The 25,695-nt window shown below is 35.1% G+C and overlaps 8 non-coding genes across 8 annotated transcripts; all 8 read right to left on the bottom strand.

Annotated features, from left to right (window-relative positions):
* Positions 1-5,060: 5,060 nt before the first annotated feature.
* On the bottom strand, positions 5,061-5,134 carry TRNAN-GUU (transfer RNA asparagine (anticodon GUU)). The gene has a single exon. It is a non-coding gene; the product is annotated as a tRNA-Asn (tRNA).
* An 863-nt stretch (positions 5,135-5,997) lies between these two features.
* TRNAN-GUU (transfer RNA asparagine (anticodon GUU)) lies at positions 5,998-6,071 on the bottom strand. The gene has a single exon. It is a non-coding gene; the product is annotated as a tRNA-Asn (tRNA).
* Positions 6,072-8,808: 2,737 nt separating this feature from the next.
* Positions 8,809-8,882, bottom strand: TRNAN-GUU (transfer RNA asparagine (anticodon GUU)). The gene has a single exon. It is a non-coding gene; the product is annotated as a tRNA-Asn (tRNA).
* An 863-nt stretch (positions 8,883-9,745) lies between these two features.
* Positions 9,746-9,819, bottom strand: TRNAN-GUU (transfer RNA asparagine (anticodon GUU)). Its single transcript has one exon. It is a non-coding gene; the product is annotated as a tRNA-Asn (tRNA).
* Positions 9,820-10,683: 864 nt separating this feature from the next.
* TRNAN-GUU (transfer RNA asparagine (anticodon GUU)) lies at positions 10,684-10,757 on the bottom strand. The gene has a single exon. It is a non-coding gene; the product is annotated as a tRNA-Asn (tRNA).
* A 2,737-nt stretch (positions 10,758-13,494) lies between these two features.
* On the bottom strand, positions 13,495-13,568 carry TRNAN-GUU (transfer RNA asparagine (anticodon GUU)). Its single transcript has one exon. It is a non-coding gene; the product is annotated as a tRNA-Asn (tRNA).
* A 2,730-nt stretch (positions 13,569-16,298) lies between these two features.
* On the bottom strand, positions 16,299-16,372 carry TRNAN-GUU (transfer RNA asparagine (anticodon GUU)). Its single transcript has one exon. It is a non-coding gene; the product is annotated as a tRNA-Asn (tRNA).
* Positions 16,373-20,046: 3,674 nt separating this feature from the next.
* On the bottom strand, positions 20,047-20,120 carry TRNAN-GUU (transfer RNA asparagine (anticodon GUU)). Its single transcript has one exon. It is a non-coding gene; the product is annotated as a tRNA-Asn (tRNA).
* Between the last annotated feature and the right edge of the window lie 5,575 nt (positions 20,121-25,695).

Genomic DNA, 25,695 nt, shown 5'->3' on the forward strand with positions numbered 1-25,695 from the left:
TTATCAAAATCATCTTTCCAGCTTACACTTTGGTGATGCAAAAAGACAATGATTTTGTAAGAAAAATCTTCAAACTTCAAAAAGTTTTTCTTAATTCCTTACCTTTGTACTGATAAGATAACACCTGGTTATAACATAACACAGGATTTCACTTAAAAATGCTGCTAGGTTGCATTCTGCTGATTAGATATCACCAGGAACAACATTAACCTTCAGGTATTTTCTAATTGTTGAATAAATTGGCTTAAATCAAATTAAACTCACTTTAGAGATAATTGTTTCAGAGAAAGTCTTGAACCCTTCCTTAAAATAGGTAGTTTGACATGTTGACTTCTCTACCTAAAAATCCCCAAAACTTGATTAATAGAAGATTCTCGTCCCTGGGTGGGATTGAACCACCAATATTCCAGTTAACAGCCGAACGCGCTAACCAATTGCGCCACAGAAACCCTATATGAGACATAAACAAACAACAGCTAAGAAACATTGATCTGGAAAGTTTCCTTGCCAAAGTTTATAAAGTCTCTAATCTGGACAGTTATTTTAGGATTTTTCGCTAATTAAAAGGAACACATTGCCATGTTCTTATGATGAATCAACCCTTCTTGAGTTCTAAGCACTTCCATGAGCAGCAGAGTGGCGCAGCGGAAGCGTGCTGGGCCCATAACCCAGAGGTCGTTGGATCGAAACCATCCTGTGCTATGTGCTATTTTCATTTATCAAATCTAAAATTGGGATTGCTATTTTGACTTTTTTGGTCTTTGCTTATAGTAGAAAATCCATTATCATCTTAACTCATTTAATTCGTATTTTGACAAAAGTGCTGTAGCAAAAAATCCACATAATGTCTTTACTTTACCCTATTACTTCTATGGTTATTGAGAAAAACAAACTACATTGACTCCAGAAGAACAAATCAGGTGTTCTAACAAGTAATTTATCAAAATCATCTTTCCAGCTTACACTTTGGTGATGCAAAAAGACAATGATTTTGTAAGAAAAATCTTCACACTTCAAAAAGTTTTTCTTAATTCCTTACCTTTGTACTGATAAGATAACACCTGGTTTTAACATAACACAGGCTTCCACTTAAAAATGCTGCTAGGTTGCATTCTGCTGATTAGATATCACCAGGAACAACATTAACCTTCAGGTATTTTCTAAATGTTGAATAAATTGGCTTAAATCAAATTAAACTCACTTTAGAGATAATTGTTTCAGAGAAAGTCTTGAACCCTACCATAAAATAGGTAGTTTGACATGTTGACTTCTCTACCTAAAATTCCCCAAAATTTGACTAATAGAAGATTTTCGTCCCTGGGTGGGATTGAACCACCAATATTCCAATTAACAGCCGAACGTGCTAACCAATTGTGCCACAGAGACCCTATATGAGACATAAACAAACAACAGCTAAGAAACATTGATCTGGAAAGTTTCCTTACCAAAGTTTATAAAGTCTCTAATCTGGACAGTTATTTTGGGATTTTTCACTAATTAAAAGGAACACATTGCCATGTTCTTGTGATGAATCAACCCTTCTTGAGTTCTAAGCATTTCCATGAGCAGCAGAGTGGCGCAGCGGAAGCTTGCTGGGCCCATAACCCAGAGGTCGATGGATCGAAACCATCCTCTGCTATGTGCTATTTTCATTTATCAAATCTAAAATTGGGATTGCTATTTTGACTTTTTTGGTCTTTGCTTGTAGTAGAAAATCCATTATCATCTTAACTCATTTAATTCGTATTTTGACAGAAGTGCTGTAGCAAAAAATCCACATAATGTCTTTACTTTACCCTATTACTTCTATGGTTATTGAGAAAAACAAACTACATTGACTCCAGAAGAGCAAATCAGGTGTTCTAACAAGTAATTTATCAAAATCATCTTTCCAGCTTACACTTTGGTGATGCAAAAAGACAATGATTTTGTAAGAAAAATCTTCAAACTTCAAAAAGTTTTTCTTAATTCCTTACATTTGTACTGATAAGATAACACCTGGTTATAACATAACACAGGCTTTCACTTAAAAATGCTGCTAGGTTGCATTCTGCTGATTAGATATCACCAGGAACAACATTAACCTTCAGGTATTTTCTAATTGTTGAATAAATTGGCTTAAATCAAATTAAACTCACTTTAGAGATAATTGTTTCAGAGAAAGTCTTGAACCCTTCCTTAAAATAGGTAGTTTGACATGTTGACTTCTCTACCTAAAAATCCCCAAAACTTGATTAATAGAAGATTCTCGTCCCTGGGTGGGATTGAACCACCAACATTCCAGTTAACAGCCGAACGCGCTAACCAATTGCGCCACAGAAACCCTATATGAGACATAAACAAACAACAGCTAAGAAACATTGATCTGGAAAGTTTCCTTGCCAAAGTTTATAAAGTCTCTAATCTGGACAGTTATTTTAGGATTTTTCGCTAATTAAAAGGAACACATTGCCATGTTCTTATGATGAATCAACCCTTCTTGAGTTCTAAGCACTTCCATGAGCAGCAGAGTGGCGCAGCGGAAGCGTGCTGGGCCCATAACCCAGAGGTCGTTGGATCGAAACCATCCTGTGCTATGTGCTATTTTCATTTATCAAATCTAAAATTGGGATTGCTATTTTGACTTTTTTGGTCTTTGCTTATAGTAGAAAATCCATTATCATCTTAACTCATTTAATTCGTATTTTGACAAAAGTGCTGTAGCAAAAAATCCACATAATGTCTTTACTTTACCCTATTACTTCTATGGTTATTGAGAAAAACAAACTACATTGACTCCAGAAGAACAAATCAGGTGTTCTAACAAGTAATTTATCAAAATCATCTTTCCAGCTTACACTTTGGTGATGCAAAAAGACAATGATTTTGTAAGAAAAATCTTCACACTTCAAAAAGTTTTTCTTAATTCCTTACCTTTGTACTGATAAGATAACACCTGGTTTTAACATAACACAGGCTTCCACTTAAAAATGCTGCTAGGTTGCATTCTGCTGATTAGATATCACCAGGAACAACATTAACCTTCAGGTATTTTCTAAATGTTGAATAAATTGGCTTAAATCAAATTAAACTCACTTTAGAGATAATTGTTTCAGAGAAAGTCTTGAACCCTACCATAAAATAGGTAGTTTGACATGTTGACTTCTCTACCTAAAATTCCCCAAAATTTGACTAATAGAAGATTTTCGTCCCTGGGTGGGATTGAACCACCAATATTCCAATTAACAGCCGAACGTGCTAACCAATTGTGCCACAGAGACCCTATATGAGACATAAACAAACAACAGCTAAGAAACATTGATCTGGAAAGTTTCCTTACCAAAGTTTATAAAGTCTCTAATCTGGACAGTTATTTTGGGATTTTTCACTAATTAAAAGGAACACATTGCCATGTTCTTGTGATGAATCAACCCTTCTTGAGTTCTAAGCATTTCCATGAGCAGCAGAGTGGCGCAGCGGAAGCTTGCTGGGCCCATAACCCAGAGGTCGATGGATCGAAACCATCCTCTGCTATGTGCTATTTTCATTTATCAAATCTAAAATTGGGATTGCTATTTTGACTTTTTTGGTCTTTGCTTGTAGTAGAAAATCCATTATCATCTTAACTCATTTAATTCGTATTTTGACAGAAGTGCTGTAGCAAAAAATCCACATAATGTCTTTACTTTACCCTATTACTTCTATGGTTATTGAGAAAAACAAACTACATTGACTCCAGAAGAGCAAATCAGGTGTTCTAACAAGTAATTTATCAAAATCATCTTTCCAGCTTACACTTTGGTGATGCAAAAAGACAATGATTTTGTAAGAAAAATCTTCAAACTTCAAAAAGTTTTTCTTAATTCCTTACATTTGTACTGATAAGATAACACCTGGTTATAACATAACACAGGCTTTCACTTAAAAATGCTGCTAGGTTGCATTCTGCTGATTAGATATCACCAGGAACAACATTAACCTTCAGGTATTTTCTAATTGTTGAATAAATTGGCTTAAATCAAATTAAACTCACTTTAGAGATAATTGTTTCAGAGAAAGTCTTGAACCCTTCCTTAAAATAGGTAGTTTGACATGTTGACTTCTCTACCTAAAAATCCCCAAAACTTGATTAATAGAAGATTCTCGTCCCTGGGTGGGATTGAACCACCAACATTCCAGTTAACAGCCGAACGCGCTAACCAATTGCGCCACAGAAACCCTATATGAGACATAAACAAACAACAGCTAAGAAACATTGATCTGGAAAGTTTCCTTGCCAAAGTTTATAAAGTCTCTAATCTGGACAGTTATTTTAGGATTTTTCGCTAATTAAATGGAACACATTGCCATGTTCTTATGATGAATCAACCCTTCTTGAGTTCTAAGCACTTCCATGAGCAGCAGAGTGGCACAGCGGAAGCGTGCTGGGCCCATAACCCAGAGGTCGTTGGATCGAAACCATCCTCTGCTATGTGCTATTTTCATTTATCAAATCTAAAATTGCGATTGCTATTTTGACTTTTTTGGTCTTTGCTTATAGTAGAAAATCCATTATCATCTTAACTCATTTAATTCGTATTTTGACAGAAGTGCTGTAGCAAAAAATCCACATAATGTCTTTACTTTACCCTATTACTTCTATGGTTATTGCGAAAAACAAACTACATTGACTCCAGAAGAGCAAATCAGGTGTTCTAACAAGTAATTTATCAAAATCATCTTTCCAGCTTACACTTTGGTGATGCAAAAAGACAATGATTTTGTAAGAAAAATCTTCAAACTTCAAAAAGTTTTTCTTAATTCCTTACCTTTGTACTGATAAGATAACACCTGGTTTTAACATAACACAGGCTTCCACTTAAAAATGCTGCTAGGTTGCATTCTGCTGATTAGATATCACCAGGAACAACATTAACCTTCAGGTATTTTCTAAATGTTGAATAAATTGGCTTAAATCAAATTAAACTCACTTTAGAGATAATTGTTTCAGAGAAAGTCTTGAACCCTACCATAAAATAGGTAGTTAGACATGTTGACTTCTCTACCTAAAATTCCCCAAAATTTGACTAATAGAAGATTCTCGTCCCTGGGTGGGATTGAACCACCAACCTTCCAGTTAACAGCCGAACGCGCTAACCAATTGCGCCACAGAGACCCTATGTGAGACATAAACTAACAACAGCTAAGAAACATTGATCTGGAAAGTTTCCTTGCCAAAGTTTATAAAGTCTCTAATCTGGACAGTTATTTTAGGATTTTTCGCTAATTAAAAGGAACACATTGCCATGTTCTTGTGATGAATCAACCCTTCTTGAGTTCTAAGCATTTCCATGAGCAGCAGAGTGGCGCAGCGGAAGCGTGCTGGGCCCATAACCCAGAGGTCGATGGATCGAAACCATCCTCTGCTATGTGCTATTTTCATTTATCAAATCTAAAATTGGGATTGCTATTTTGACTTTTTTGGTCTTTGCTTATAGTAGAAAATCCATTATCATCTTAACTCATTTAATTCGTATTTTGACAGAAGTGCTGTAGCAAAAAATCCACATAATGTCTTTACTTTACCCTATTACTTCTATGGTTATTGAGAAAAACAAACTACATTGACTCCAGAAGAACAAATCAGGTGTTCTAACAAGTAATTTATCAAAATCATCTTTCCAGCTTACACTTTGGTGATGCAAAAAGACAATGATTTTGTAAGAAAAATCTTCACACTTCAAAAAGTTTTTCTTAATTCCTTACCTTTGTACTGATAAGATAACACCTGGTTTTAACATAACACAGGCTTCCACTTAAAAATGCTGCTAGGTTGCATTCTGCTGATTAGATATCACCAGGAACAACATTAACCTTCAGGTATTTTCTAAATGTTGAATAAATTGGCTTAAATCAAATTAAACTCACTTTAGAGATAATTGTTTCAGAGAAAGTCTTGAACCCTACCATAAAATAGGTAGTTAGACATGTTAACTTCTCTACCTAAAATTCCCCAAAATTTGACTAATAGAAGACTCTCGTCCCTGGGTGGGGTTGAACCACCAACCTTCCGGTTAACAGCCGAACGCGCTAACCAATTGCGCCACAGAGACCCTATGTGATACATAAACTAACAACAGCTAAGAAACATTGATCTGGAAAGTTTCCTTGCCAAAGTTTATAAAGTCTCTAATCTGGACAGTTATTTTGGGATTTTTCACTAATTAAAAGGAACACATTGCCATGTTCTTGTGATGAATCAACCCTTCTTGAGTTCTAAGCATTTCCATGAGCAGCAGAGTGGCGCAGCGGAAGCTTGCTGGGCCCATAACCCAGAGATCGATGCATCGAAACCATCCTCTGCTATGTGCTATTTTCATTTATCAAATCTAAAATTGGGATTGCTATTTTGACTTTTTTGGTCTTTGCTTGTAGTAGAAAATCCATTATCATCTTAACTCATTTAATTCGTATTTTGACAGAAGTGCTGTAGCAAAAAATCCACATAATGTCTTTACTTTACCCTATTACTTCTATGGTTATTGAGAAAAACAAACTACATTGACTCCAGAAGAGCAAATCAGGTGTTCTAACAAGTAATTTATCAAAATCATCTTTCCAGCTTACACTTTGGTGATGCAAAAAGACAATGATTTTGTAAGAAAAATCTTCAAACTTCAAAAAGTTTTTCTTAATTCCTTACCTTTGTACTGATAAGATAACACCTGGTTATAACATAACACAGGATTTCACTTAAAAATGCTGCTAGGTTGCATTCTGCTGATTAGATATCACCAGGAACAACATTAACCTTCAGGTATTTTCTAATTGTTGAATAAATTGGCTTAAATCAAATTAAACTCACTTTAGAGATAATTGTTTCAGAGAAAGTCTTGAACCCTTCCTTAAAATAGGTAGTTTGACATGTTGACTTCTCTACCTAAAAATCCCCAAAACTTGATTAATAGAAGATTCTCGTCCCTGGGTGGGATTGAACCACCAACATTCCAGTTAACAGCCGAACGCGCTAACCAATTGCGCCACAGAAACCCTATATGAGACATAAACAAACAACAGCTAAGAAACATTGATCTGGAAAGTTTCCTTGCCAAAGTTTATAAAGTCTCTAATCTGGACAGTTATTTTAGGATTTTTCGCTAATTAAAAGGAACACATTGCCATGTTCTTATGATGAATCAACCCTTCTTGAGTTCTAAGCACTTCCATGAGCAGCAGAGTGGCGCAGCGGAAGCGTGCTGGGCCCATAACCCAGAGGTCGTTGGATCGAAACCATCCTGTGCTATGTGCTATTTTCATTTATCAAATCTAAAATTGGGATTGCTATTTTGACTTTTTTGGTCTTTGCTTATAGTAGAAAATCCATTATCATCTTAACTCATTTAATTCGTATTTTGACAGAAGTGCTGTAGCAAAAAATCCACATAATGTCTTTACTTTACCCTATTACTTCTATGGTTATTGCGAAAAACAAACTACATTGACTCCAGAAGAGCAAATCAGGTGTTCTAACAAGTAATTTATCAAAATCATCTTTCCAGCTTACACTTTGGTGATGCAAAAAGACAATGATTTTGTAAGAAAAATCTTCAAACTTCAAAAAGTTTTTCTTAATTCCTTACCTTTGTACTGATAAGATAACACCTGGTTTTAACATAACACATGCTTCCACTTAAAAATGCTGCTAGGTTGCATTCTGCTGATTAGATATCACCAGGAACAACATTAACCTTCAGGTATTTTCTAAATGTTGAATAAATTGGCTTAAATCAAATTAAACTCACTTTAGAGATAATTGTTTCAGAGAAAGTCTTGAACCCTACCATAAAATAGGTAGTTTGACATGTTGACTTCTCTACCTAAAATTCCCCAAAATTTGACTAATAGAAGATTTTCGTCCCTGGGTGGGATTGAACCACCAATATTCCAATTAACAGCCGAACGTGCTAACCAATTGTGCCACAGAGACCCTATATGAGACATAAACAAACAACAGCTAAGAAACATTGATCTGGAAAGTTTCCTTACCAAAGTTTATAAAGTCTCTAATCTGGACAGTTATTTTAGGATTTTTCATTAATTAAAAGGAACACATTGCCATGTTCTTGTGATGAATCAACCCTTCTTGAGTTCTAAGCACTTCCATGAGCAGCAGAGTGGCGCAGCGGAAGCGTGCTGGGCCCATAACCCAGAGGTCGATGGATCGAAACCATCCTGTGCTATGTGCTATTTTCATTTATCAAATCTAAAATTGGGATTGCTATTTTGACTTTTTTGGTCTTTGCTTATAGTAGAAAATCCATTATCATCTTAACTCATTTAATTCGTATTTTGACAGAAGTGCTGTAGCAAAAAATCCACATAATGTCTTTACTTTACCCTATTACTTCTATGGTTATTGAGAAAAACAAACTACATTGACTCCAGAAGAACAAATCAGGTGTTCTAACAAGTAATTTATCAAAATCATCTTTCCAGCTTACACTTTGGTGATGCAAAAAGACAATGATTTTGTAAGAAAAATCTTCACACTTCAAAAAGTTTTTCTTAATTCCTTACCTTTGTACTGATAAGATAACACCTGGTTTTAACATAACACAGGCTTCCACTTAAAAATGCTGCTAGGTTGCATTCTGCTGATTAGATATCACCAGGAACAACATTAACCTTCAGGTATTTTCTAAATGTTGAATAAATTGGCTTAAATCAAATTAAACTCACTTTAGAGATAATTGTTTCAGAGAAAGTCTTGAACCCTACCATAAAATAGGTAGTTAGACATGTTAACTTCTCTACCTAAAATTCCCCAAAATTTGACTAATAGAAGACTCTCGTCCCTGGGTGGGGTTGAACCACCAACCTTCCGGTTAACAGCCGAACGCGCTAACCAATTGCGCCACAGAGACCCTATGTAAGACATAAACTAACAACAGCTAAGAAACATTGATCTGGAAAGTTTCCTTGCCAAAGTTTATAAAGTCTCTAATCTGGACAGTTATTTTGGGATTTTTCACTAATTAAAAGGAACACATTGCCATGTTCTTGTGATGAATCAACCCTTCTTGAGTTCTAAGCATTTCCATGAGCAGCAGAGTGGCGCAGCGGAAGCTTGCTGGGCCCATAACCCAGAGGTCGTTGGATCGAAACCATCCTCTGCTATGTGCTATTTTCATTTATCAAATCTAAAATTGCGATTGCTATTTTGACTTTTTTGGTCTTTGCTTATAGTAGAAAATCCATTATCATCTTAACTCATTTAATTCGTATTTTGACAGAAGTGCTGTAGCAAAAAATCCACATAATGTCTTTACTTTACCCTATTACTTCTATGGTTATTGCGAAAAACAAACTACATTGACTCCAGAAGAGCAAATCAGGTGTTCTAACAAGTAATTTATCAAAATCATCTTTCCAGCTTACACTTTGGTGATGCAAAAAGACAATGATTTTGTAAGAAAAATCTTCAAACTTCAAAAAGTTTTTCTTAATTCCTTACCTTTGTACTGATAAGATAACACCTGGTTTTAACATAACACAGGCTTCCACTTAAAAATGCTGCTAGGTTGCATTCTGCTGATTAGATATCACCAGGAACAACATTAACCTTCAGGTATTTTCTAAATGTTGAATAAATTGGCTTAAATCAAATTAAACTCACTTTAGAGATAATTGTTTCAGAGAAAGTCTTGAACCCTACCATAAAATAGGTAGTTAGACATGTTGACTTCTCTACCTAAAATTCCCCAAAATTTGACTAATAGAAGATTCTCGTCCCTGGGTGGGATTGAACCACCAACCTTCCAGTTAACAGCCGAACGCGCTAACCAATTGCGCCACAGAGACCCTATGTGAGACATAAACTAACAACAGCTAAGAAACATTGATCTGGAAAGTTTCCTTGCCAAAGTTTATAAAGTCTCTAATCTGGACAGTTATTTTAGGATTTTTCGCTAATTAAAAGGAACACATTGCCATGTTCTTGTGATGAATCAACCCTTCTTGAGTTCTAAGCATTTCCATGAGCAGCAGAGTGGCGCAGCGGAAGCGTGCTGGGCCCATAACCCAGCGGTCGATGGATCGAAACCATCCTCTGCTATGTGCTATTTTCATTTATCAAATCTAAAATTGGGATTGCTATTTTGACTTTTTTGGTCTTTGCTTATAGTAGAAAATCCATTATCATCTTAACTCATTTAAATTCGTATTTTGACAGAAGTGCTGTAGCAAAAAATCCACATAATGTCTTTACTTTACCCTATTACTTCTATGGTTATTGAGAAAAACAAACTACATTGACTCCAGAAGAACAAATCAGGTGTTCTAACAAGTAATTTATCAAAATCATCTTTCCAGCTTACACTTTGGTGATGCAAAAAGACAATGATTTTGTAAGAAAAATCTTCACACTTCAAAAAGTTTTTCTTAATTCCTTACCTTTGTACTGATAAGATAACACCTGGTTTTAACATAACACAGGCTTCCACTTAAAAATGCTGCTAGGTTGCATTCTGCTGATTAGATATCACCAGGAACAACATTAACCTTCAGGTATTTTCTAAATGTTGAATAAATTGGCTTAAATCAAATTAAACTCACTTTAGAGATAATTGTTTCAGAGAAAGTCTTGAACCCTACCATAAAATAGGTAGTTAGACATGTTAACTTCTCTACCTAAAATTCCCCAAAATTTGACTAATAGAAGACTCTCGTCCCTGGGTGGGGTTGAACCACCAACCTTCCGGTTAACAGCCGAACGCGCTAACCAATTGCGCCACAGAGACCCTATGTGAGACATAAACTAACAACAGCTAAGAAACATTGATCTGGAAAGTTTCCTTGCCAAAGTTTATAAAGTCTCTAATCTGGACAGTTATTTTGGGATTTTTCACTAATTAAAAGGAACACATTGCCATGTTCTTGTGATGAATCAACCCTTCTTGAGTTCTAAGCATTTCCATGAGCAGCAGAGTGGCGCAGCGGAAGCTTGCTGGGCCCATAACCCAGAGGTCGATGGATCGAAACCATCCTCTGCTATGTGCTATTTTCATTTATCAAATCTAAAATTGGGATTGCTATTTTGACTTTTTTGGTCTTTGCTTGTAGTAGAAAATCCATTATCATCTTAACTCATTTAATTCGTATTTTGACAGAAGTGCTGTAGCAAAAAATCCACATAATGTCTTTACTTTACCCTATTACTTCTATGGTTATTGAGAAAAACAAACTACATTGACTCCAGAAGAGCAAATCAGGTGTTCTAACAAGTAATTTATCAAAATCATCTTTCCAGCTTACACTTTGGTGATGCAAAAAGACAATGATTTTGTAAGAAAAATCTTCAAACTTCAAAAAGTTTTTCTTAATTCCTTACCTTTGTACTGATAAGATAACACCTGGTTATAACATAACACAGGATTTCACTTAAAAATGCTGCTAGGTTGCATTCTGCTGATTAGATATCACCAGGAACAACATTAACCTTCAGGTATTTTCTAATTGTTGAATAAATTGGCTTAAATCAAATTAAACTCACTTTAGAGATAATTGTTTCAGAGAAAGTCTTGAACCCTTCCTTAAAATAGGTAGTTTGACATGTTGACTTCTCTACCTAAAAATCCCCAAAACTTGATTAATAGAAGATTCTCGTCCCTGGGTGGGATTGAACCACCAACATTCCAGTTAACAGCCGAACGCGCTAACCAATTGCGCCACAGAAACCCTATATGAGACATAAACAAACAACAGCTAAGAAACATTGATCTGGAAAGTTTCCTTGCCAAAGTTTATAAAGTCTCTAATCTGGACAGTTATTTTAGGATTTTTCGCTAATTAAAAGGAACACATTGCCATGTTCTTATGATGAATCAACCCTTCTTGAGTTCTAAGCACTTCCATGAGCAGCAGAGTGGCGCAGCGGAAGCGTGCTGGGCCCATAACCCAGAGGTCGTTGGATCGAAACCATCCTGTGCTATGTGCTATTTTCATTTATCAAATCTAAAATTGGGATTGCTATTTTGACTTTTTTGGTCTTTGCTTATAGTAGAAAATCCATTATCATCTTAACTCATTTAATTCGTATTTTGACAGAAGTGCTGTAGCAAAAAATCCACATAATGTCTTTACTTTACCCTATTACTTCTATGGTTATTGCGAAAAACAAACTACATTGACTCCAGAAGAGCAAATCAGGTGTTCTAACAAGTAATTTATCAAAATCATCTTTCCAGCTTACACTTTGGTGATGCAAAAAGACAATGATTTTGTAAGAAAAATCTTCAAACTTCAAAAAGTTTTTCTTAATTCCTTACCTTTGTACTGATAAGATAACACCTGGTTTTAACATAACACATGCTTCCACTTAAAAATGCTGCTAGGTTGCATTCTGCTGATTAGATATCACCAGGAACAACATTAACCTTCAGGTATTTTCTAAATGTTGAATAAATTGGCTTAAATCAAATTAAACTCACTTTAGAGATAATTGTTTCAGAGAAAGTCTTGAACCCTACCATAAAATAGGTAGTTTGACATGTTGACTTCTCTACCTAAAATTCCCCAAAATTTGACTAATAGAAGATTTTCGTCCCTGGGTGGGATTGAACCACCAATATTCCAATTAACAGCTGAACGTGCTAACCAATTGTGCCACAGAGACCCTATATGAGACATAAACAAACAACAGCTAAGAAACATTGATCTGGAAAGTTTCCTTACCAAAGTTTATAAAGTCTCTAATCTGGACAGTTATTTTAGGATTTTTCATTAATTAAAAGGAACACATTGCCATGTTCTTGTGATGAATCAACCCTTCTTGAGTTCTAAGCACTTCCATGAGCAGCAGAGTGGCGCAGCGGAAGCGTGCTGGGCCCATAACCCAGAGGTCGATGGATTGAAACCATCCTGTGCTATGTGCTATTTTCATTTATCAAATCTAAAATTGGGATTGCTATTTTGACTTTTTTGGTCTTTGCTTATAGTAGAAAATCCATTATCATCTTAACTCATTTAATTCGTATTTTGACAGAAGTGCTGTAGCAAAAAATCCACATAATGTCTTTACTTTACCCTATTACTTCTATGGTTATTGAGAAAAACAAACTACATTGACTCCAGAAGAACAAATCAGGTGTTCTAACAAGTAATTTATCAAAATCATCTTTCCAGCTTACACTTTGGTGATGCAAAAAGACAATGATTTTGTAAGAAAAATCTTCACACTTCAAAAAGTTTTTCTTAATTCCTTACCTTTGTACTGATAAGATAACACCTGGTTTTAACATAACACAGGCTTCCACTTAAAAATGCTGCTAGGTTGCATTCTGCTGATTAGATATCACCAGGAACAACATTAACCTTCAGGTATTTTCTAAATGTTGAATAAATTGGCTTAAATCAAATTAAACTCACTTTAGAGATAATTGTTTCAGAGAAAGTCTTGAACCCTACCATAAAATAGGTAGTTAGACATGTTAACTTCTCTACCTAAAATTCCCCAAAATTTGACTAATAGAAGACTCTCGTCCCTGGGTGGGGTTGAACCACCAACCTTCCGGTTAACAGCCGAACGCGCTAACCAATTGCGCCACAGAGACCCTATGTCAGACATAAACTAACAACAGCTAAGAAACATTGATCTGGAAAGTTTCCTTGCCAAAGTTTATAAAGTCTCTAATCTGGACAGTTATTTTGGGATTTTTCACTAATTAAAAGGAACACATTGCCATGTTCTTGTGATGAATCAACCCTTCTTGAGTTCTAAGCATTTCCATGAGCAGCAGAGTGGCGCAGCGGAAGCTTGCTGGGCCCATAACCCAGAGGTCGATGGATCGAAACCATCATCTGCTATGTGCTATTTTCATTTATCAAATCTAAAATTGGGATTGCTATTTTGACTTTTTTGGTCTTTGCTTGTAGTAGAAAATCCATTATCATCTTAACTCATTTAATTCGTATTTTGACAGAAGTGCTGTAGCAAAAAATCCACATAATGTCTTTACTTTACCCTATTACTTCTATGGTTATTGAGAAAAACAAACTACATTGATTCCAGAAGAGCAAATCAGGTGTTCTAACAAGTAATTTATCAAAATCATCTTTCCAGCTTACACTTTGGTGATGCAAAAAGACAATGATTTTGTAAGAAAAATCTTCAAACTTCAAAAAGTTTTTCTTAATTCCTTACCTTTGTACTGATAAGATAACACCTGGTTATAACATAACACAGGATTTCACTTAAAAATGCTGCTAGGTTGCATTCTGCTGATTAGATATCACCAGGAACAACATTAACCTTCAGGTATTTTCTAATTGTTGAATAAATTGGCTTAAATCAAATTAAACTCACTTTAGAGATAATTGTTTCAGAGAAAGTCTTGAACCCTTCCTTAAAATAGGTAGTTTGACATGTTGACTTCTCTACCTAAAAATCCCCAAAACTTGATTAATAGAAGATTCTCGTCCCTGGGTGGGATTGAACCACCAACATTCCAGTTAACAGCCGAACGCGCTAACCAATTGCGCCACAGAAACCCTATATGAGACATAAACAAACAACAGCTAAGAAACATTGATCTGGAAAGTTTCCTTGCCAAAGTTTATAAAGTCTCTAATCTGGACAGTTATTTTAGGATTTTTCGCTAATTAAAAGGAACACATTGCCATGTTCTTATGATGAATCAACCCTTCTTGAGTTCTAAGCACTTCCATGAGCAGCAGAGTGGCGCAGCGGAAGCGTGCTGGGCCCATAACCCAGAGGTCGTTGGATCGAAACCATCCTGTGCTATTTTCATTTATCAAATCTAAAATTGGGATTGCTATTTTGACTTTTTTGGTCTTTGCTTATAGTAGAAAATCCATTATCATCTTAACTCATTTAATTCGTATTTTGACAGAAGTGCTGTAGCAAAAAATCCACATAATGTCTTTACTTTACCCTATTACTTCTATGGTTATTGCGAAAAACAAACTACATTGACTCCAGAAGAGCAAATCAGGTGTTCTAACAAGTAATTTATCAAAATCATCTTTCCAGCTTACACTTTGGTGATGCAAAAAGACAATGATTTTGTAAGAAAAATCTTCAAACTTCAAAAAGTTTTTCTTAATTCCTTACCTTTGTACTGATAAGATAACACCTGGTTTTAACATAACACATGCTTCCACTTAAAAATGCTGCTAGGTTGCATTCTGCTGATTAGATATCACCAGGAACAACATTAACCTTCAGGTATTTTCTAAATGTTGAATAAATTGGCTTAAATCAAATTAAACTCACTTTAGAGATAATTGTTTCAGAGAAAGTCTTGAACCCTACCATAAAATAGGTAGTTTGACATGTTGACTTCTCTACCTAAAATTCCCCAAAATTTGACTAATAGAAGATTTTCGTCCCTGGGTGGGATTGAACCACCAATATTCCAATTAACAGCCGAACGTGCTAACCAATTGTGCCACAGAGACCCTATATGAGACATAAACAAACAACAGCTAAGAAACATTGATCTGGAAAGTTTCCTTACCAAAGTTTATAAAGTCTCTAATCTGGACAGTTATTTTAGGATTTTTCATTAATTAAAAGGAACACATTGCCATGTTCTTGTGATGAATCAACCCTTCTTGAGTTCTAAGCACTTCCATGAGCAACAGAGTGGCGCAGCGGAAGCGTGCTGGGCCCATAACCCAGAGGTCGATGGATCGAAACCATCCTGTGCTATGTGCTATTTTCATTTATCAAATCTAAAATTGGGATTGCTATTTTGACTTTTTTGGTCTTTGCTTATAGTAGAAAATCCATTATCATCTTAACTCATTTAATTCGTATTTTGACAGAAGTGCTGTAGCAAAAAATCCACATAATGTCTTTACTTTACCCTATTACTTCTATGGTTATTGAGAAAAACAAACTACATTGACTCCAGAAGAACAAATCAGGTGTTCTAACAAGTAATTTATCAAAATCATCTTTCCAGCTTACACTTTGGTGATGCAAAAAGACAATGATTTTGTAAGAAAAATCTTCACACTTCAAAAAGTTTTTCTTAATTCCTTACCTTTGTACTGATAAGATAACACCTGGTTTTAACATAACACAGGCTTCCACTTAAAAATGCTGCTAGGTTGCATTCTGCTGATTAGATATCACCAGGAACAACATTAACCTTCAGGTATTTTCTAAATGTTGAATAAATTGGCTTAAATCAAATTAAACTCACTTTAGAGATAATTGTTTCAGAGAAAGTCTTGAACCCTACCATAAAATAGGTAGTTAGACATGTTAACTTCTCTACCTAAAATTCCCCAAAATTTGACTAATAGAAGACTCTCGTCCCTGGGTGGGGTTGAACCACCAACCTTCCGGTTAACAGCCGAACGCGCTAACCAATTGCGCCACAGAGACCCTATGTGAGACATAAACTAACAACAGCTAAGAAACATTGATCTGGAAAGTTTCCTTGCCAAAGTTTATAAAGTCTCTAATCTGGACAGTTATTTTGGGATTTTTCACTAATTAAAAGGAACACATTGCCATGTTCTTGTGATGAATCAACCCTTCTTGAGTTCTAAGCATTTCCATGAGCAGCAGAGTGGCGCAGCGGAAGCTTGCTGGGCCCATAACCCAGAGGTCGATGGATCGAAACCATCATCTGCTATGTGCTATTTTCATTTATCAAATCTAAAATTGGGATTGCTATTTTGACTTTTTTGGTCTTTGCTTGTAGTAGAAAATCCATTATCATCTTAACTCATTTAATTCGTATTTTGACAGAAGTGCTGTAGCAAAAAATCCACATAATGTCTTTACTTTACCCTATTATTTCTATGGTTATTGAGAAAAACAAACTACATTGACTCCAGAAGAGCAAATCAGGTGTTCTAACAAGTAATTTATCAAAATCATCTTTCCAGCTTACACTTTGGTGATGCAAAAAGACAATGATTTTGTAAGAAAAATATTCAAACTTCAAAAAGTTTTTCTTAATTCCTTACATTTGTACTGATAAGATAACACCTGGTTATAACATAACACAGGATTTCACTTAAAAATGCTGCTAGGTTGCATTCTGCTGATTAGATATCACCAGGAACAACATTAACCTTCAGGTATTTTCTAATTGTTGAATAAATTGGCTTAAATCAAATTAAACTCACTTTAGAGATAATTGTTTCAGAGAAAGTCTTGAACCCTTCCTTAAAATAGGTAGTTTGACATGTTGACTTCTCTACCTAAAAATCCCCAAAACTTGATTAATAGAAGATTCTCGTCCCTGGGTGGGATTGAACCACCAACATTCCAGTTAACAGCCGAACGCGCTAACCAATTGCGCCACAGAAACCCTATATGAGACATAAACAAACAACAGCTAAGAAACATTGATCTGGAAAGTTTCCTTGCCAAAGTTTATAAAGTCTCTAATCTGGACAGTTATTTTAGGATTTTTCGCTAATTAAAAGGAACACATTGCCATGTTCTTATGATGAATCAACCCTTCTTGAGTTCTAAGCACTTCCATGAGCAGCAGAGTGGCGCAGCGGAAGCGTGCTGGGCCCATAACCCAGAGGTCGTTGGATCGAAACCATCCTGTGCTATGTGCTATTTTCATTTATCAAATCTAAAATTGGGATTGCTATTTTGACTTTTTTGGTCTTTGCTTATAGTAGAAAATCCATTATCATCTTAACTCATTTAATTCGTATTTTGACAGAAGTGCTGTAGCAAAAAATCCACATAATGTCTTTACTTTACCCTATTACTTCTATGGTTATTGCAAAAAACAAACTACATTGACTCCAGAAGAGCAAATCAGGTGTTCTAACAAGTAATTTATCAAAATCATCTTTCCAGCTTACACTTTGGTGATGCAAAAAGACAATGATTTTGTAAGAAAAATCTTCAAACTTCAAAAAGTTTTTCTTAATTCCTTACCTTTGTACTGATAAGATAACACCTGGTATTAACATAACACAGGCTTCCACTTAAAAATGCTGCTAGGTTGCATTCTGCTGATTAGATATCACCAGGAACAACATTAACCTTCAGGTATTTTCTAAATGTTGAATAAATTGGCTTAAATCAAATTAAACTCACTTTAGAGATAATTGTTTCAGAGAAAGTCTTGAACCCTACCATAAAATAGGTAGTTTGACATGTTGACTTCTCTACCTAAAATTCCCCAAAATTTGACTAATAGAAGATTTTCGTCCCTGGGTGGGATTGAACCACCAATATTCCAATTAACAGCCGAACGTGCTAACCAATTGTGCCACAGAGACCCTATATGAGACATAAACAAACAACAGCTAAGAAACATTGATCTGGAAAGTTTCCTTACCAAAGTTTATAAAGTCTCTAATCTGGACAGTTATTTTAGGATTTTTCATTAATTAAAAGGAACACATTGCCATGTTCTTGTGATGAATCAACCCTTCTTGAGTTCTAAGCACTTCCATGAGCAGCAGAGTGGTGCAGCGGAAGCATGCTGGGCCCATAACCCAGAGGTCGTTGGATCGAAACCATCCTCTGCTATGTGCTATTATCATTTATCAAATCTAAAATTGGGATTGCTATTTTGACTTTTTTGGTCTTTGCTTATAGTAGAAAATCCATTATCATCTTAACTCATTTAAATCGTATTTTGACAGAAGTGCTGTAGCAAAAAATCCACATAATGTCTTTACTTTACCCTATTACTTCTATGGTTATTGAGAAAAACAAACTACATTGACTCCAGAAGAGCAAATCAGGTGTTCAAACAAGTAATTTATCAAAATCATCTTTCCAGCTTACACTTTGGTGATGCAATAAGACAATGATTTTGTAAGAAAAATCTTCAAACTTCAAAAAGTTTTTCTTAATTCCTTACCTTTGTACTGATAAGATAACACCTGGTTATAACATAACACAGGCTTTCACTTAAAAATGCTGCTAGGTTGCATTCTGCTGATTAGATATCACCAGGAACAACATTAACCTTCAGGTATTTTCTAATTGTTGAATAAATTGGCTTAAATCAAATTAAACTCACTTTAGAGATAATTGTTTCAGAGAAAGTCTTGAACCCTACCATAAAATAGGTAGTTAGACATGTTGACTTCTCTACCTAAAATTCCCCAAAATTTGACTAATAGAAGATTTTCGTCCCTGGGTGGGATTGAACCACCAATATTCTAATTAACAGCCGAACGTGCTAACCAATTGTGCCACAGAGACCCTATATGAGACATAAACAAACAACAGCTAAGAAACATTGATCTGGAAAGTTTCCTTACCAAAGTTTATAAAGTCTCTAATCTGGACAGTTATTTTAGGATTTTTCATTAATTAAAAGGAACACATTGCCATGTTCTTGTGATGAATCAACCCTTCTTGAGTTCTAAGCACTTCCATGAGCAGCAGAGTGGCGCAGCGGAAGCGTGCTGGGCCCATAACCCAGAGGTCATTGGATCGAAACCATCCTCTGCTATGTGCTATTTTCATTTTTCAAATCTAAAATTGGGATTGCTATTTTGACTTTTTTGGTCTTTGCTTATAGTAGAAAATCCATTATCATCTTAACTCATTTAATTCGTATTTTGACAGAAGTGCTGTAGCAAAAAATCCACATAATGTCTTTACTTTACCCTATTACTTCTATGGTTATTGAGAAAAACAAACTACATTGACTCCAGAAGAACAAATCAGGTGTTCTAACAAGTAATTTATCAAAATCATCTTTCCAGCTTACACTTTGGTGATGCAAAAAGACAATGATTTTGTAAGAAAAATCTTCACACTTCAAAAAGTTTTTCTTAATTCCTTACCTTTGTACTGATAAGATAACACCTGGTTTTAACATAACACAGGCTTCCACTTAAAAATGCTGCTAGGTTGCATTCTGCTGATTAGATATCACCAGGAACAACATTAACCTTCAGGTATTTTCTAAATGTTGAATAAATTGGCTTAAATCAAATTAAACTCACTTTAGAGATAATTGTTTCAGAGAAAGTCTTGAACCCTACCATAAAATAGGTAGTTAGACATGTTAACTTCTCTACCTAAAATTCCCAAAAATTTGACTAATAGAAGACTCTCGTCCCTGGGTGGGGTTGAACCACCAACCTTCCGGTTAACAGCCGAACGCGCTAACCAATTGCGCCACAGAGACCCTATGTGAGACATAAACTAACAACAGCTAAGAAACATTGATCTGGAAAGTTTCCTTGCCAAAGTTTATAAAGTCTCTAATCTGGACAGTTATTTTGGGATTTTTCACTAATTAAAAGGAACACATTGCCATGTTCTTGTGATGAATCAACCCTTCTTGAGTTCTAAGCATTTCCATGAGCAGCAGAGTGGCGCAGCGGAAGCTTGCTGGGCCCATAACCCAGAGGTCGATGGATCGAAACCATCATCTGCTATGTGCTATTTTCATTTATCAAATCTAAAATTGGGATTGCTATTTTGACTTTTTTGGTCTTTGCTTGTAGTAGAAAATCCATTATCATCTTAACTCATTTAATTCGTATTTTGACAGAAGTGCTGTAGCAAAAAATCCACATAATGTCTTTACTTTACCCTATTATTTCTATGGTTATTGAGAAAAACAAACTACATTGACTCCAGAAGAGCAAATCAGGTGTTCTAACAAGTAATTTATCAAAATCATCTTTCCAGCTTACACTTTGGTGATGCAAAAAGACAATGATTTTGTAAGAAAAATATTCAAACTTCAAAAAGTTTTTCTTAATTCCTTACATTTGTACTGATAAGATAACACCTGGTTATAACATAACACAGGATTTCACTTAAAAATGCTGCTAGGTTGCATTCTGCTGATTAGATATCACCAGGAACAACATTAACCTTCAGGTATTTTCTAATTGTTGAATAAATTGGCTTAAATCAAATTAAACTCACTTTAGAGATAATTGTTTCAGAGAAAGTCTTGAACCCTTCCTTAAAATAGGTAGTTTGACATGTTGACTTCTCTACCTAAAAATCCCCAAAACTTGATTAATAGAAGATTCTCGTCCCTGGGTGGGATTGAACCACCAACATTCCAGTTAACAGCCGAACGCGCTAACCAATTGCGCCACAGAAACCCTATATGAGACATAAACAAACAACAGCTAAGAAACATTGATCTGGAAAGTTTCCTTGCCAAAGTTTATAAAGTCTCTAATCTGGACAGTTATTTTAGGATTTTTCGCTAATTAAAAGGAACACATTGCCATGTTCTTATGATGAATCAACCCTTCTTGAGTTCTAAGCACTTCCATGAGCAGCAGAGTGGCGCAGCGGAAGCGTGCTGGGCCCATAACCCAGAGGTCGTTGGATCGAAACCATCCTGTGCTATGTGCTATTTTCATTTATCAAATCTAAAATTGGGATTGCTATTTTGACTTTTTTGGTCTTTGCTTATAGTAGAAAATCCATTATCATCTTAACTCATTTAATTCGTATTTTGACAGAAGTGCTGTAGCAAAAAATCCACATAATGTCTTTACTTTACCCTATTACTTCTATGGTTATTGCAAAAAACAAACTACATTGACTCCAGAAGAGCAAATCAGGTGTTCTAACAAGTAATTTATCAAAATCATCTTTCCAGCTTACACTTTGGTGATGCAAAAAGACAATGATTTTGTAAGAAAAATCTTCAAACTTCAAAAAGTTTTTCTTAATTCCTTACCTTTGTACTGATAAGATAACACCTGGTATTAACATAACACAGGCTTCCACTTAAAAATGCTGCTAGGTTGCATTCTGCTGATTAGATATCACCAGGAACAACATTAACCTTCAGGTATTTTCTAAATGTTGAATAAATTGGCTTAAATCAAATTAAACTCACTTTAGAGATAATTGTTTCAGAGAAAGTCTTGAACCCTACCATAAAATAGGTAGTTTGACATGTTGACTTCTCTACCTAAAATTCCCCAAAATTTGACTAATAGAAGATTTTCGTCCCTGGGTGGGATTGAACCACCAATATTCCAATTAACAGCCGAACATGCTAACCAATTGTGCCACAGAGACCCTATATGAGACATAAACAAACAACAGCTAAGAAACATTGATCTGGAAAGTTTCCTTACCAAAGTTTATAAAGTCTCTAATCTGGACAGTTATTTTAGGATTTTTCATTAATTAAAAGGAACACATTGCCATGTTCTTGTGATGAATCAACCCTTCTTGAGTTCTAAGCACTTCCATGAGCAGCAGAGTGGCGCAGCGGAAGCGTGCTGGGCCCATAACCCAGAGGTCATTGGATCGAAACCATCCTCTGCTATGTGCTATTTTCATTTTTCAAATCTAAAATTGGGATTGCTATTTTGACTTTTTTGGTCTTTGCTTATAGTAGAAAATCCATTATCATCTTAACTCATTTAATTCGTATTTTGACAGAAGTGCTGTAGCAAAAAATCCACATAATGTCTTTACTTTACCGTATTACTTCTATGGTTATTGAGAAAAACAAACTACATTGACTCCAGAAGAACAAATCAGGTGTTCTAACAAGTAATTTATCAAAATCATCTTTCCAGCTTACACTTTGGTGATGCAAAAAGACAATGATTTTGTAAGAAAAATCTTCAAACTTCAAAAAGTTTTTCTTAATTCCTTACCTTTGTACTGATAAGATAACACCTGGTATTAACATAACACAGGCTTCCACTTAAAAATGCTGCTAGGTTGCATTCTGCTGATTAGATATCACCAGGAACAACATTAACCTTCAGGTATTTTCTAAATGTTGAATAAATTGGCTTAAATCAAATTAAACTCACTTTAGAGATAATTGTTTCAGAGAAAGTCTTGAACCCTACCATAAAATAGGTAGTTTGACATGTTGACTTCTCTACCTAAAATTCCCCAAAATTTGACTAATAGAAGATTTTCGTCCCTGGGTGGGATTGAACCACCAATATTCCAATTAACAGCCGAACGTGCTAACCAATTGTGCCACAGAGACCCTATATGAGACATAAACAAACAACAGCTAAGAAACATTGATCTGGAAAGTTTCCTTACCAAAGTTTATAAAGTCTCTAATCTGGACAGTTATTTTAGGATTTTTCATTAATTAAAAGGAACACATTGCCATGTTCTTGTGATGAATCAACCCTTCTTGAGTTCTAAGCTCTTCCATGAGCAGCAGAGTGGTGCAGCGGAAGCATGCTGGGCCCATAACCCAGAGGTCGTTGGATCGAAACCATCCTCTGCTATGTGCTATTATCATTTATCAAATCTAAAATTGGGATTGCTATTTTGACTTTTTTGGTCTTTGCTTATAGTAGAAAATCCATTATCATCTTAACTCATTTAAATCGTATTTTGACAGAAGTGCTGTAGCAAAAAATCCACATAATGTCTTTACTTTACCCTATTACTTCTATGGTTATTGAGAAAAACAAACTACATTGACTCCAGAAGAGCAAATCAGGTGTTCAAACAAGTAATTTATCAAAATCATCTTTCCAGCTTACACTTTGGTGATGCAATAAGACAATGATTTTGTAAGAAAAATCTTCAAACTTCAAAAAGTTTTTCTTAATTCCTTACCTTTGTACTGATAAGATAACACCTGGTTATAACATAACACAGGCTTTCACTTAAAAATGCTGCTAGGTTGCATTCTGCTGATTAGATATCACCAGGAACAACATTAACCTTCAGGTATTTTCTAATTGTTGAATAAATTGGCTTAAATCAAATTAAACTCACTTTAGAGATAATTGTTTCAGAGAAAGTCTTGAACCCTACCATAAAATAGGTAGTTAGACATGTTGACTTCTCTACCTAAAATTCCCCAAAATTTGACTAATAGAAGATTTTCGTCCCTGGGTGGGATTGAACCACCAATATTCTAATTAACAGCCGAACGTGCTAACCAATTGTGCCACAGAGACCCTATATGAGACATAAACAAACAACAGCTAAGAAACATTGATCTGGAAAGTTTCCTTACCAAAGTTTATAAAGTCTCTAATCTGGACAGTTATTTTAGGATTTTTCATTAATTAAAAGGAACACATTGCCATGTTCTTGTGATGAATCAACCCTTCTTGAGTTCTAAGCACTTCCATGAGCAGCAGAGTGGCGCAGCGGAAGCGTGCTGGGCCCATAACCCAGAGGTCATTGGATCGAAACCATCCTCTGCTATGTGCTATTTTCATTTTTCAAATCTAAAATTGGGATTGCTATTTTGACTTTTTTGGTCTTTGCTTATAGTAGAAAATCCATTATCATCTTAACTCATTTAAATCATATTTTGACAGAAGTGCTGTAGCAAAAAATGCACATAATGTCTTTACTTTACCCTATTACTTCTATGGTTATTGAGAAAAACAAACTACATTGGTCTTTGCTTATAGTAGAAAATCCATTATCATCTTAACTCGTATTTTGACAGAAGTGCTGTAGCAAAAAATCCACATAATGTCTTTACTTTACCCTATTACTTCTATGGTTATTGAGAAAAACAAACTACATTGACTCCAGAAGAACAAATCAGGTGTTCTAACAAGTAATTTATCAAAATCATCTTTCCAGCTTACACTTTGGTGATGCAAAAAGACAATGATTTTGTAAGAAAAATCTTCACACTTCAAAAAGTTTTTCTTAATTCCTTACCTTTGTACTGATAAGATAACACCTGGTTTTAACATAACACAGGCTTCCACTTAAAAATGCTGCTAGGTTGCATTCTGCTGATTAGATATCACCAGGAACAACATTAACCTTCAGGTATTTTCTAAATGTTGAATAAATTGGCTTAAATCAAATTAGACTCACTTTAGAGATAATTGTTTCAGAGAAAGTCTTGAACCCTACCATAAAATAGGTAGTTTGACATGTTGACTTCTCTACCTAAAATTCCCCAAAATTTGACTAATAGAAGATTTTCGTCCCTGGGTGGGATTGAACCACCAATATTCCAATTAACAGCCGAACGTGCTAACCAATTGTGCCACAGAGACCCTATATGAGACATAAACAAACAACAGCTAAGAAACATTGATCTGGAAAGTTTCCTTACCAAAGTTTATAAAGTCTCTAATCTGGACAGTTATTTTAGGATTTTTCATTAATTAAAAGGAACACATTGCCATGTTCTTGTGATGAATCAACCCTTCTTGAGTTCTAAGCACTTCCATGAGCAGCAGAGTGGTGCAGCGGAAGCATGCTGGGCCCATAACCCAGAGGTCGTTGGATCGAAACCATCCTCTGCTATGTGCTATTTTCATTTATCAAATCTAAAATTGGGATTGCTATTTTGACTTTTTTGGTCTTTGCTTATAGTAGAAAATCCATTATCATCTTAACTCATTTAAATCGTATTTTGACAGAAGTGCTGTAGCAAAAAATCCACATAATGTCTTTACTTTACCCTATTACTTCTATGGTTATTGAGAAAAACAAACTACATTGACTCCAGAAGAGCAAATCAGGTGTTCAAACAAGTAATTTATCAAAATCATCTTTCCAGCTTACACTTTGGTGATGCAATAAGACAATGATTTTGTAAGAAAAATCTTCAAACTTCAAAAAGTTTTTTTTAATTCCTTACCTTTGTACTGATAAGATAACACCTGGTTATAACATAACACAGGCTTTCACTTAAAAATGCTGCTAGGTTGCATTCTGCTGATTAGATATCACCAGGAACAACATTAACCTTCAGGTATTTTCTAATTGTTGAATAAATTGGCTTAAATCAAATTAAACTCACTTTA

This window comes from Taudactylus pleione, unplaced genomic scaffold (genome assembly GCF_031769625.1).
Source record: "Taudactylus pleione unplaced genomic scaffold, aTauple2 ptg000134l, whole genome shotgun sequence".
NCBI lineage: Eukaryota > Metazoa > Chordata > Amphibia > Anura > Myobatrachidae > Taudactylus > Taudactylus pleione.